Here is a 15943-nt window from a genome sequence, read left to right on the forward strand (position 1 = left end):
AAGGGAAGATCCACAAACCAGCCCAGGATATCAATATCTAAGACGAATAATTGCCGCAATCGACAAGAGCGTCGGTAAAGATGCAGAAAACACAAGCACAACCAACACCAAGGAAAATAATGCCAATCCTGAACAGTCCACCACCAGAGGGAAGGCAGTACAACTCATAAATAGCAACGCGAAGAGCCCACAAAACTACGCAGAGCTACCCAGCTTCAACAACAGCCCAGCACAAGCACCTCTAGAAAACCCTCTCCACCTCGGGATCAGAAGAAGATGATTCACCCCCAAAGACCCCCTCCACCTCGGATTCGGAAGAAGACGATCCAGAGGAAGATGGCTTCGAAACACCCAAGGAAACAGCCAAACTACGGCCACCAACACCTGAGCCGACGCCAGTCGGAAACACATTCGCATCTCTACAGAAAGAAATGGAAACTGGCGAAAGCAACGTCAAGAATGGAAGCACGGACCTCTCAAAGCAGCAAAAGGGGCCCCGACCACCTGTTATCAATATTTATAATATCGATAACAGGTGCACCTTCGTCGGAATCCTAGCCAAGACAGTAGATGAGTATCCAACCGTCAGACAAACTTCAGAAGGACTCAGATTGGAGTTTGTCTCGACGGAAGCTTACGACAAAACCATCGACATCTGCGAACAGAAGAAGTTACAATACACAACAGGAGCACCTAGAGCCTCCAAGCCAATCAAAATCGTCATGAGACACCTGCCAGATGACACCAAACTCCAGGACATCCACGAAGATCTTCAGAACAAGAATTAAAAGGTCACAGAAGTAAAGCAACTCAGCAAGAGGGGCAAGCCGGGGGAGAAGAGAATACCCATTCCAGTCTTCCTAGTCTACATCCGACGCAGCCCAGGAGTAGAAAACATCTACTACGAGGAATTCATCCACAAGCACAAAGTTAAAATTGAGAGATACAGAGGATTAGGCATCCTACAGTGCTGGCTATATCAGAGGATCGGACACGCCGCCAGAAACTGTAGGGCCCTTCCCAGATGTGTACGCTGCGCCGGAGGACACCGAGCCAGAGACTCCCAAAAACCAAATAGGACAGATCCCTGCACATGAGCGAACTGCAAAGGAGACCACCCCACTAACTTCCGAGGATGCCGGGTCTTCACCACCATCATCAAGGAACCGTCGTACGCGGCCGCAGCATCAAACCGGCAAACAGAGGAGAAAATCCACCTACCAGACCAGAAGACCGGCAGCCAGACGCCGCAATCGCCACCAGGGCAGCCGAGCCCCGCAACCGGACTAGCTTTCACCCAGGTCCGCGTTCCGACAAGGGACCCCATACAGCACCGGCAGCTGCCGGCAACGACAAACCGGCCACAACAGACGACCCACTGTCATCCTTCATGACGGCCTTCAGCCAGGGAAACCTTAGAAAAATGATGCCACATATACTGCGAGCAGCACCAGAGATCCGATCGAAGAAAAACGACGACTTCGGAAAGATGGCAGCCATTGTCATCATGCTTGCAGACATGCACGAAGACGGATGCTTCGAATAGACGACCAAAGACAAACAAAATCTTGACAATTCTAGACGACAATAGACGCTGTACGCAGCAAAACCTAACCAAATCCTAACTATCCAAATAAATCCAACAAAAGACGATCTTAAACCAATACCAGACCAACACCCCAACTTCAACCATGTTTACTTCAAAACCAACCTACCCCAGAACCTACCAAAACCCAAAATCAAACAAAAAAAACCCAAACACCTTGTCTCACCTTCATTCCGCCGAGCCGAGGGAGAAAACCAAGTAACTAGCCGAACTGCCAAAACTTGTCCTCCACGGAGGAAAAACCCAAGAAAATCCAAAATCCTTTCTTCGCCCTAGCCAAGTTAAGGGGGAAACCAAAACATTCACCTACCAAATACCCACTCCCCGTAGCAGTTGCAGGGAGAAACCAAAAGTTCCAAATTCAAAAACACCCATTCAAGTCCCAAAACATTACCCTCTTCATTAGAAAAGTCAGGTCCTACGGGACGATACTTAAAACCCTTCATACTCATAGAGAATGATGATGATGCCGGCCAGTTAGTTAGTTCTGTGTTGACTCTTCGAAGACTCTTGGTCGAGCTCTGCTCCCGCAAAATAGCCCAGCATTTGCAAGCACACGGGTGCTTAGGGATACAAGAGGGCTTTATACAGTGTGGCCTACTCTGGTAGAACGGAAACGAGTGATAGCAATATCTCTCGGCCTAGCAGGTAGAATATACGCATTGTTTTAAGCTCAACCTCCTACAGTGTGGCCTGCCTGTAGAACGGAAACGTACTCTTTGTACGGCCTACAGGTAGATTATACACATTGTATTGGGTTACGGTTTAGCTCGTGTACATATTTACTGTTAGGAGACGGCCTACTAGTAGATTATACGAAGGGTATCCGTATTCTTTGGCCTACTAGTAGATTAAACATCTCACAACAGTCGATGTAGAAATGACTTCATCTTTTGGCCTACTCTGGTAGATTATACGAGTGGTAGCTATATTTCTCGGCCTACCAGGTAGATTATACGAAGGGTGATGTTCATCGATAGTTCATTTTCATTAAGGGTAAAATAAGCAGTTGTTAATTAATGTCTTTGGTTTAACTTTATTAAATTATTATTTAAAGTAAATAACATGAACTAAGCCTTATCTATTATAAGCTTATAATAAATTTCTTTTGCTTGTTGATATTACTCTTTGGTTAATAGGAAGGCAGATTTAACTGTTCCTTGAGTCGCTAAATTGATGCCCTAACACAGTTGTATTCCAATGCCCCCCCCGGCTTCTCTAAAGAGGAAAAATTAAATGGTCCCTGTCCTCCCTCTCCAAGATGCCAGCAGAGGAACTTCGAACCTGGAACTTCATACGTATACCCGAACCCTGAGTGTATAAGATCATCATATCTCCGGCTAGAATAGAGTTAACATTATGGGTAAATCTGAATATTTATGACCGTCACAACGTTATTAACGCTGAACAGGTTCGTTTCAGATATATGGTGTCTGCCATGTCGAACCCGGAGCGTTTCAGATAGTGGGACCCGTTTCTGATTTTTACTGCCACTGCAACGTGGGCGTGTGTGTGCGACGGGTGCGTTTCAATTTTCTGGTGAGCATACAATCTGATCCTTAGGAAAAAAATATGGAGAATTTGCATGTCAGTTTGAAACTTCTTAAATGCTGGAGAATCAACTGTGCGTAATGTTTTAAGATTATCGTTGGTGAACTAATATGTGTTACAGAAATGCTTGATGATCATCACAAGATAGACAAAACACAAGGAATCCCTTAGTCTGGATTCAAATCCGACCAATTGTTGTTCATTATTGTAGCAAACATTGAAGTGAAAATAAAGATCAAGTACTTGCAGAATTTTAATGTCGAAACATGTTGAACCTAATTTGGACGACCAGGACCTGAAGGTAACCGAAATGTGGGACAGGAATTCGAATTCAATATTAGAACTGTTAACTAGTTATATATCAAACCGCACGCAAACTGTTGTATTGAACGGTTTTTCATCTTCTGAAAGGGATGTGTCATCTGGAGTGCCCCAAGGTTCCAACTTAGGCCCATACTTGTTTTATTATTTGTAAATGATGTGCCCATAAAAATGCAAGAAGCTAAGGTCTTAATGTACGCAGATGACGTAAAGTTGTACCACTAGATTAGGCCAGTAGACGACTGCATAAAACTGCAAGACGATTTGAATAATTTTGCCAAGTGGTGCACACAAACAGGAATGGTCCTGAACGAAGATAAGTGTAAGATTGTATCTTTTAGTAATAAGAAAAGAGTTGTCTCTTTCGACTATAGTATAGACAATAAAATAGTTCAACGAATAAACTATGTCATAGATTAGGCGTTACTTTTACTTCTGACTTAACATTTAATTGTCATTATCAAACTATCATAAAAAGAAGTCTGAAGCTTGTAGGTTTTATCAGGAGAAACGTTTTACATAATTTTTCAGTCTCAACGGTAAATAGAATATACATCACACTAATTCGCCCGATGTTAGAATATTGCAATTCAATCTGGACTCAGCATAGGACTGGGTAGGACGCGGTGATAAAGGTACAAAGGCAAATGGTGAAATGGTTGTGTTTTAAGGCCGTACTAAAGGCAATTTTGTTGTAATTTTTCGATAACAGATGGCAGCACCGTTTGCCATGGCAACCGAGGGCCATGTTGTCAGATCTCCGCGTAAATATAACCAAGGTACATACATACAGGTGGGTCGATTAGGGTACTCGATGTGAGATGACGCCATATTGGTTAAAGGTGAGTTAGTGAATTAAAAAAAGTAGTAAATCAGGGAAATTGATAATCATGAGATTTAAGTTATATGTTCTTCTTACAGAAATAAGCAATATATCATCAGTGGAGGGTAGTAATAGTCGAAATATTAATATAAAATCCGTTGTTTTATATTAAGTATTTTTTTAATATTTAGAACGCAGAGAAGAAAATACAATAATGAGTGTAGTTAAATATTAATATAAAATTCGTTGTTTTATGTTCAGTATTTATTTTAATATTCAGAACGCAGAGAAGAAAATAAAATAATAAGTGTAGTTAATTCAAACACGAAACAGAACATGTCAGGGGACTAGAGCCCCCCCCCCCCCGAAAGTTTTCGGTTTACACTAGATAAAATGAGGCTTTTTGGTTTCTTGTGTGTGTGAAATAAAATAATGTGACGAAAATTTAAGGAGAGAAATAATTATCGAGGCAAGGTAAATTTTTCTACAACCCTGTAATTGATAATAGCACGTGTCCAATGTGGGGATAAGGGGAGTCGATCCCCCAGGAAATGTTTCAGTTTACACTAGATAAAGTAGGTTTTTGGCTTCTTGAATAATGTGACGATAATTTAAAGAGAGTAATAATTATCTAGGCAAGACAGAAAATATTCTATAACCCTGTTATTGATAATAGCATGTATCCAAGATGGGGATCAGGGGGGGTCGAGCCCCTTCCAAGGGAAATCTTTCAGTTTACACTACATAAAATTAGGTTTTTGGTTTCTTGAAATATGCGACGATAATTTAAGGAGAGAAATAATTATCGGGACAAGGTAGAGAATGTTCCATAACCATATTATTGATCATAGCACGTATCCAAGTTGGAGATCAGGGAGCCGAGCCCCCGCAGGAAATCTTATCAGTTTACACTGGATAAATTAGTTTTTTGGCTTCTTGAATAATGTGACGATAATTTAAGGAGAGTAATTATCGAGGCAAGACGGGGAATGTTCTATAACCCTTTTATTGACAATATTGCACGTAAATTTTTCTTGCGTTTTCATTGTTGTTGTCGCAGCGAGCGCGATCATTGTGTAAAGATTTGTCATCATTTGGAAGCTGCACAACAAAGCGTGCCACGAGTAGGACGATTCTTTGTATTATTTATTCTTTGGAAAGCGGGAAAGGAAACGTTCTTAAATAAGAGGTGGAGTCGAACCACTGGTAATATTAACGAAACGTTTTACCTGCGGGACATTCTAGAATATAATGAAGACGTAAATACCGGGCTTCAATTTCCCGGTTGATCAGTACAACAGAATCTGTTAGTAATTCGAAAATGAAGAGGACTAGTGAGACAATTTCCCGTAAACTACCGAAGTCTACTTCTAGTTCGTGTCCAAAGTTGAAAATATTGACGTCTGTGGAACTCTAGGAGCCTCAGTGTAGTGCTAGTTCGGGGCATGAGCCGAAGAGATCGAAGGTCTAAAGTGAATATTTCAGGAGTACCGGATATTGGGGCGGTTTATTAAGACATAAATAAGTTGCACAGATCAACTGTAATATTATTTGTGCCCGGGCCAAATTTCGTGTTTGCAGTCCGAGACTTTCATGGGATAAAAATGACTTTTATTTAAGCCAACTGGGTTCGATCCACACTAAAAACTTAATTACTACAATGGGACAGCCGAAAATTATATGAATGTCGAGAAGAGAAAGCAGGAAGATGTTGGATATGTAGATATTTTAGCGGAATTTTCAGGCTCTGCCAGGATCCGAACCAGGGTCTCTGGCATGTCGTGCGGTTGCTCTACTGGCATACCCAGGATTTTCGAAGGGATGGGGGGGGGGAGTGTTACGTATACTTTTTCTCGGTAGTCAGTCTTCATTTGGCCATATTTTTTTTTAGAAATACTGGGCCAATGGAGGGTTATGACCCCCATCACGCCACTGGAGATAAATGAGTGAGCATTTTATCATATTGGAAGTCGAAACATTAGATGTGTTGGGAACGGAAGGGTTTTCACTGTGCATTAATTGTTTCTCGATCCAGCTGTGTTCGAGAATACTTCCTTTGTTTCGTGCTGATATATGACAAGACTGCGGAAGCTGTGACGGACAATTTTGAACACTTGCGAGTGCTTAGGCCTGAATATGAACAATTTGGTGGGTTTCAGCTTTTATAAGAGCTGATAATGCCGTTCCCTCTCACGTGTTCATTGGTAGAGCCGTCTCGCGTCACTACTTGCGCAGAGACTTGCTTTCGTTCGCCTGCTCCAGCGAAGTTCTTTTCTTGTGTATGGAGCGACTGTTCAAAATATTCTTTGGTAGAACGTATTCAACGCACCGTGCTTTCATTGTTGAAATACCATTCGCAAGATATTATTTTCTGCACCCTGTATTAGTAAAATGAAATTAAAGATAAAACACATTTTCAATTTTTTCAATTATAAACATTGTTGAAAAATGCTTAAAAGTATTAATGTTAATTTTTCCAGAAGGCCGTAAATTTCAGTTTCCTAATGTATTTTTCTTGCAGAATTACAATTGATACAAAAAAGTGTTCCATTTTCTCAGGATGACGATATGACCAAATAATCTTTGCTTATTGTCAATTGTTAATATTCGTCTGAAGAAGATCCTGTTAGAGGGTGGAAGCGTTACGTTTTTTTGTATATTTTTTTATACTATAAAAGCTTTCCTTCGTTAACATTTTAATGACATGAAAACAAGACTTAACAGTGTTACAATGGAAATTAAATCTCAAATTACTATACTTTAAGAAAATTATTTATTTGAAAAACTTAAATTGATGTTTTAAGTCATGTTTACGCACAGAAAGGCTAATCAGGACTGGACCTACCGTTTAAAGTGGGATCCGAACCACTGTGCAATGCGCCTCCACCATGTATCGAACCTCTTGAGTAGCTACAAGGCGACGACTTTACCACCACGCCATCGGGGAGGCCTTTATTTGAAAACCGGGAATAAAGGTAAACGAGCAGCAAGTGTTTGTTCGTTTCAAAATACTTAAGTACAATTTTACACAAGTTGCCTCCGCACAATGTCCAAAGTCCTGTTTCACAGTTCCTTCACGAATTATACTGGTTTGTTCTGCCGCTGTCTTTGGAAGTAACAGTAACATTTTCGAGTAACATTAACTGTAAACTACTTACTTTATGAAATTAGTACCTGAAATTCAGTTATTTTTCCACCTAACTAGTAACTAACTTCGAAGTTAGTTGTACACTCCTGTTCACATAAAGTGTCACTCTTTATAGGGTCGAACAGTTGAAGTATGTACCAATTGATGTGAACAGAAGTGTACAATTACTATTTTTTTTTGCATAGAAAGGAATTTTCTTCTGTTCCATTTTTACAATTTGTTGAATCATATCCTCGCCTGAAAGAATGGATGAATTAGTGATTATTGAAATCGTGAGACCATGAGAACAATCTTATTTATTGCCAAGAACCAGAATGCATCTATTCCAAGTGTATTTTAATTAGAATAATTTCGACATAAGGTTATATAATCTCTAACAATCCTCATTTGTATACCACAATTCAACAGTAATTCTGAATAAAATATTGTTTGCTCAACAAAAATACAATAAAATATTATTTTTTCATTTCTAAGTAAAAGATGTGGATTTTATTACCTCTGTATTTACATATAAAATATATTAACTTAGTTATAATTATGTGGTTCATTGATTTAGTTTATTTTACTACGCTTTTCTGCCATTTTTGTCTAATCGCAAAGATGAGAACGAGTGATAAATGATGAAACTTATGAAGGATCACATACAAAGCATACCCATGCCGGGATTCGAACCAGAGACTCCTAGCGTCGTAACGCGCTGTTCTAACCACTCCAACACGGACACCAGCAGTTATAATTGAAGACTAAAATTGGTAAACGCTGTAAGTGTCACAATAATTCAAACACCGTTTTCCACGTTAAACTGTGAAATGTGCCATGCTTTATAATGTGGTAAATGTAAAATGTGGCTGGTAGCCCTCTAAGTAGTTCAAAGGGCGTGTAAAGAGGTCACTAGTGTGCACGTTCTTACGGGCTGATGTGCGGAACAATGCGATTACCCAACACTTTCGCTTTTGGCACTTACAACGTTTACCACTTTTAGTCCTCAATTATATATGAACTTAATGATAAGTTGGTGGTGGTCATCTGTGATGAAATGAATAGTGCACTTGCATTTCATGTTCTGAACCATGTCTTACAAGATATAACTAATCTAGAATAAAGTAATTGTAATAGTAACTAAATTAGATACGTTTTAAAGCTACGTTAATTATAACTGAATTAATTTCTCAAGTGATTAACTTTGAATTACTTTTGAAAAGTAACTTTCCACACACTGTCGATATCTTAGATAAGATACTCAGATAAGAATTGTAAGAGAAGTTTTCTACGATACAATATGGTAATAATTACCATTAGAATAAAATTCAAATCATTCAAAAATCATTGCATGAAGGGACTACTAAAACTATATATTCGGGATATACGTATAAATTCACATTAACATTTTTCTTTCAATGTAGCTTCATTCTCCTTCTTGCCCATCCTGCAACATTATGGTTCTCTCATAGATGCGTATGCTTCTTGCTGTCTTGAAATTATCATTCCATTCAGAAAGCAATGAATATCCTAAGATTGTGGGCAAATACCCTTCAAAATTGGAACTAGCAAAAATTTCAAGGAATGTGTGCTATAACTTGACAGACAAGGCAAACAAGTTATACCATTGCCATTATATTCAGTTTCTCAAATATACCGTTCCCAATTGCTGACTACTTGGAACCAGATATTAAGAAGTCTTAAGAAGTCTTGCAACATTTCTTGAGTATATTTTGGACTCTTGATATCTTGTAAACCATCACCATCCAACCATGTACGTATGTGCAAATTGTGTACAGTTCAAACAATCCACACAGACAATTTTGATTCCATAGAAGCATATCCACAAACTTCCACGGTATTGGGTTGCCATTGTTAGTCAAATCTGTTGACCTTTTTACAAATTTCAAGGTATTCTTAGAAGACACATCAAATAGATTCTCAAATGTTCATCTGCAAAAGGAGCAAATAAAAATATTGTTAATATGGTGTATGAGACTATGGACTTAACAAAGATGAAAAAAATAATTTTCATTACATTGTTACAACCACAGACAAGTTGAGTTAATAATAAAATGAAAACAACTTAGAGATGTTGTGTAAGTGGATGCGAATATAATTGATCTAAACTGCACCATAATGGTTAACGAAGTGGTTCTTTTATAACAGAATTATAAAAGGTTTGATTCACGGTATCAGCTCACTTCAGTGACTCAGACCTATCTTTACAGTGCATGTTAAATATGACCATAGGCGTGCGCAGACCCTCTGATTAGGGGGGGGGGGCAAAAGCCTTGAAAGTTTAGTCGGGAAAGAAAAACTTGACTTTATCTCACTGTTTTAGTTCTATTGCATTGATGAGTATATGTGTGTGTGTGTGAATATGACATATTATTTATAATATACATTACATAATCAATTCATCCGCCCCATAACAAACCAATATCAAAAATGTTATAAATTGTCTCTGAAATATGCGCGCTCCTTTTCCTCCAAACCAAGCTGTTACAGGAGCTACTGTCTGAAGTACTTAATTGTTATTACACTGTCTCTGGTAATTTACAATGCACTACAGAAAATAAATTGCGAGCGAAGCGAGCAAGAAGATTTCACGATCCAAATTGTTGCAAAGTGAAAACTGTATTGATTTAATATGGCGCAAGAAAAATCACGGGACGCCATGGCGTTCTCTTTACAATTTTTCTCATTCAGATTGTTCAGCGTCCAGGGACAACTCCCGCCGTCCCCTAGCTATGACTATGAACTTGACAAGACTGTAAGAAAAGCAGATATTGTGAGCGAACCGATCAAGAAAAGTTTACGAAATGCATTTTTCTTTGTATATAAAATTTGAAGTCGAGAGAGGCAATTGCCCCTCTGTGCCACCGTACAAGTGCTCCTGGTCGTCTGGAAGAAAATGATGATAGAAAGACGTGAAAACTAATTCCATTTTGAGTATCCTATTGTCCTGCTACTCTTAATTTCTGCTAGTTTTACTTTCTCTTAATTCAATGTTTGCCCTCCTAGAATTGATTTCCGTCCAAGGTTGTGATAAGGTAATGCCCCTCTGCCCCCTTGTGGTTGCGCCACTGCAACCAATGTCGTTTAATAAGTCATAAGATTCCTCTACACTAAATTTCTAGTTGAAAGTATAATAATGTAGGGGCATGGAACGTATAGAAGGGGGCAAGGATTATCACACCTCCCTCTTCGAAAACGAATATCTACCTAAAAGTATATATTTCACACGTATAATTTGATTTCAGTCATGGTAATTTACATTAATTATTACGTATGTGATGGAGGGACGCAAGTATGCGATAATTTCAAATTCAAGTGGTGTTTTTGAGGGGGCAGCACTATTATCGGGGTAATATGCCCCACGGAAAAATATCTTGCTTGTCCCTATGTGGAAAAAATCTGCGAACGTCCGTGAGCCCCCCTTGCCCACCCCCCCCCCCCCGTGCGCATGCCTATGAATAGGACTTTGACTTCAGTAGTTATTGAATCAAATATTCGTAACATAATCTGGACAAATTATGATTTCTCTGAAAATCACTCAATCTTACCCACAAATAAAGAATTGGCCTTGCACTTGTAAAATATGTGAACTTCTAATATTTACTAATCTATACTAATTTGTAAATTCTCAGTAAACACGAAAACTATTGTTTGGTAGACTGTTAGGACTTTACTTTTTTAGCTGTTAGGGTGTACTTTTACACTTTAAATACATAAAGCTTGAAGTTATTGGAAATGTTGCGCTACCATTACAAGGCGTTCAAAATTATGAAAGAACGAGAAAACCAAATGTTTTATACAGCTTACAAAACCGGTTTTCTGACCTGATTCTGTGAAAGAAGATAACAGAACGTTGTCCAGAACTTGCACAAAATTCGGGGATCTCACAATAAATCTATTCCAATCCAACCTAACAGCTTAACCTACTTATTGCATTTAACATTTGCGAGCTTTATGAACTGTGTTCAAGTTTCAAAAACATAAAAGAGAAAAATCTTGTTCAAAACAGGTCAGAAACAACTCGTTCCAACCTTGTACAGTGGGATCCATGAGTATTATCGTGCAAATTGTCCATGACTATTTTCATTAAAATTTCTCTTACATCCTATATGTTTTTAAGCGATGGATTTTTATGTATGATGTTGCAGAAGTTGTCAACAGCTTGTTTTGAGTTTTCTTTTAATTCTTGAAGCTCTTATTAGGTCAAATAAAGTGCGTGAATATAGTGATGGACAATTTGCAGGGTAATACTCATGGATCCCACTGTACAGAGGGCAAAGTGAAACTATAATGAACGACTGATTTGTAATACAAATTCCGATGTACGTACATTTGAATAGCACCAGTAAAATACGAAAATAATTTCCCAAGAACGATAGTAGAGCATTTTGTGCAATATCGATTTAACGCCAGAATATAATCTATATCAAGGTATTTCATGCTCTAGTAATAATCACAAAACTGTAATATCTGCATTATGCCTAATTTAATATAACATTTTCTTCTGATTTTACAATTGCAAAGAATTATGAACTTCGTTTGTAAGGAAAAATGCGTGCTGCGTTGTAAAGGTTGAGACGTTGAAGCGATATTCTCACAGAAATTATATCGGAATGTATTTCCTCAACATATAAATAAATCATACATTCAGCATCACTCTTGCATATTGCAAACGTTTTACTTTTGATGGATTAAGCAACAAGCATTAAAATATAAGACTTACCTTTCAGTTTTTTCCGATGTTTCCTTCTTCCAACATGTACTGGATTCGTTATTTTATGGTAACGCCCTTGTATTGAGCATATCGTTAGAAAACACGGCGTGAAATATCGGCAACAGTGTTGGCTAAAATCTGCACTACGGAGTATATTGCGACGAAACGCCACTTCAAAAGTTTTAATGATAGGGACTACTCTCTGAAGGTACGAAATGTTTTCATTTTTTCACATAGTATTTCAGATGCTTGCGGGAAGAACATGTGATCTTTGTTTCACCACGAAATCTTCCATACTAGTCATAAAAGAAAGAAAATGCACCGGTATTAACAAAACTACCACTTCAGCGCCATCTGTACGGAGCAGTTTGAACATGACGGAGACCTTATATTTTCTGTTATTTACTTGAATCCCGGATTGAGTCTGTGGTTACAGATGTGATTCTGTAAGTGATTTGTTGCAAAGGTAATTTTGTGTTCTAAGTTAGAATTTGAGACTTTATAGTTTACTGTTTGAATATTAGTGTCGTTCTAAATATATGTGCGACAATGTGAACATTAATTCATGAAAAAATCTAAAGGCCGTAAAGCCAAATTTGCTGGTACAAAACCAGCTGAATCCAACATGGACACGGACATTAGTGCCATGGAACTTTCCAGCAAAGTGGAAATCATAACTTCTGTAGAAGAAGTTAATAAGTTGAATTCTCAGTGTAATAATATAGATTACACCCAACAAATAAGTAAATCAAGTTCCAAAAAAGTTTATGAGCAACAGGTATTGAAGTACAGAAGTAATCATTTAGGTCCGTATGAAATATTTGTGAAATCTAAACATCAGGATGCCTCAGGTGGAAATGGCAAAGGAAACATTGGTCAACTTCACATTTTAAAATTAGGCCAAATAGTCAGCAAAGAAAATATTAGAGGTTTGAAAGAGATAGATAGCCTTGGGAAAAATCTAGCTAGACTTACATTTACGACATCTAATTATGCAAATGATTTCCTTTCGAATCCATTACTGTTACAGAATAATTGGGAAGGTTTTGTTCCATCACACCGAGTACGAAGAATGGGAATTATGAAAGATGTACATCAGTCAATAAGTGAAGATGAAATATTGCAAAATATAAATTCATCAACAGCCAAAGTAATAAAGGTAAAACGCATTGTGAAGTATAAGTACGAGGAGGGTACTCGCGTTGCTGTTCCAACTCGAACGGTAATTGTAACATTCGACTCGCAATCCTTACCACAATATGTCACACTGTTTTACAAAAAGTTTGATATTGATAGGTACATTCCCTTGATTAAACAGTGCACTAATTGTTTTTATTATGGGCACTTCAGGGCTAATTGCAAAAGTAAATTAAAATGCAAACGCTGTGGTGAGAATCACGAATCGTCCTCTTGCACAAATAAGATCAAGTGTTTCCATTGTAATCAGGAGCACACTGCAATTGACAAAAACTGTCCTGAAAAACAACGCCAAAAGGAAATAATCAAAATTATGACAGTTCAGAATGTTACGTTTAACGAAGCTATGAAGAAAGTCCCAAAAATTAACTATATGTATGGATATGAACAGATATCTACTGGTCATGTTCAGGAAATAGAAAAGACAGTAATGCCATTTACATATGCTTCGATATCTAACAATTCGAGTAACACCTCATATCATAATAATATAACACAAGATCAATACAGTGTATCTAATAAAAGGCCATTGTACAGTTCAAAGAAAGCTGGAAAATATTTGGAAGAGACTGAGTCTTCTCAAGGAAAACGCCAGAAATCTTCTCAAACATTGAAACCATTTGGACAAAATGAATATAAAAAGAGAATGACAAACCCTGATTATTCTTTGTCAGGATCTCGAAAAGACAATGCTCCGGATTTGTCGACAACATGCCAACAAAATAAATTATTTGTTCTTGCAGAGGCGGCTCAAGCTATCCAGCCAAATCGGGCACAAGAACAAAATTCTACAAAATTCCTAAATAATTTTTCATTATTTATAGAACAATTATGTAGCCTAGCAGGGACTTCGACATTGAACGTTAACCAGGACTGGACTTGCATTGCTACAAGTATTTTACAATACTTATTTCAACAACCAGTATGCCAGGCAAAGTCTTGAAAATATTACAATGGAATATACGAAGTTTAATTCCTAATAGACATAATTTACAAAATATTTTATCTTATTTTTCTGCAGATGTCCTTCTTATACAAGAAACGTGGTTGAAAACTGACTCAACATTGAAGTTTAAAGGTTACAATTGGATAAGAGATGATCGTTTAGATGGATACGGTGGTTCAGCTATAGGTGTTAAAAGAAATATACAGTATGACATTATTTTGTTTCAAAATATAAACAGTCAAATTCAGATTACAGGTGTTCGGATTGCTGATACGTCTTATGTATCAATTTACTGCCCTCCCACAGTGCACCTCCCTGTTACAGTGTGGCAGAATATCGTTGGGCAGCTTCCACCAAACACTTCATTTGTGCTGGCAGGGGACATTAATGCACACCACCCTATGTGGGGCTGTTCTCTAACTGATCGATCAGGTAAAGATTTGTATAATTACTTGCAAGATTCCTCAGCTGTATTACTCAACGACGGAACACCTACAATAATCTCAAGACCTAATGAACAGCCGAGTGCTCCAGACATAACTATTACCTCAAATGATATAGCTTCAAAAATCCATTGGAGTGTATTAGAGAAGTGTTACAACAGTAATCACATGCCAATTATGATAAGCTTTCAACATAATAAAAATATAACGTGGTTTACTATGCGCTCTGAACAAAACAATAGTCAATATATCTCAAGAAGGGTTGAATGGCAGAAATTCTCCGGAAATGTAAACAATGCAATAAAGAATGAATTGCTGAAACAAGAAGTATCGTATGACACATTGGTGTCTCTCATTCGACAAGAACAAATAAATGCAACAGTATCTAATTTTGGATCTAGAAGAAAAGTGACTCCGTGGTGGACAACGGATTGCCAGAAATGGGTAAACGAACGACAAAAAGCATACATAAATTATAAGGAGAATCCTACCATCAATTATTTTATTAGATATAAAGTAATTGCAGCAAAAACTCAGAGGTTCCTAAAGAAATCAAAATCATACTTTTGGAAGTCATTTTGCTCTACATTAACTAAAGATTCTTCTATTTCAGTGACTTGGAAAATAATAAGAAGTATGTCCAATAATAATACTTGTCATTATTTTGGAGGAGATATCAATTCAGCCTGGATAAAAGAATTTCACCGCAAGTTGACACCAGATACGGTTGAAACTAATCTTTGTCAATTGTTAAACTCTATGAAATATCCAGAAACATCCACGTTAGAATCGCTATTCACTATGGAGGAATTAGAATATGTTGTTCACAAACGAAAGAAAACGTCTCCGGGTTTAGATGGTATTACATACGAATGTATTCAACACTGGCCTTTGAATGGATATGAAATTTTACTAAATACATACAATTCAATATGGAATAGTGGAGAAATTCCATCACAGTGGAAAGAAGTGGTGATAATACCCATATTAAAACCAGGTAAACAATCAGGAATACATACGAACTATAGACCTATTGCAATGTCATCATGCCTTGCTAAATTATATGAACATTTAATACTGAACAGACTCACATGGTGGGTCGAATATAATCAGAAATTACCGAAACATCAGATGGGATTTAGGAAAGGAACTGGAACAGTAGATGTATTAGCGACACTAATTTTAGATATATGG

The sequence above is a fragment of the Lepisma saccharinum genome, chromosome 1 (assembly GCF_977018435.1).
Source record: "Lepisma saccharinum chromosome 1, izLepSacc3.1, whole genome shotgun sequence".
Classification (NCBI taxonomy): Eukaryota; Metazoa; Arthropoda; class Insecta; order Zygentoma; family Lepismatidae; genus Lepisma; species Lepisma saccharinum.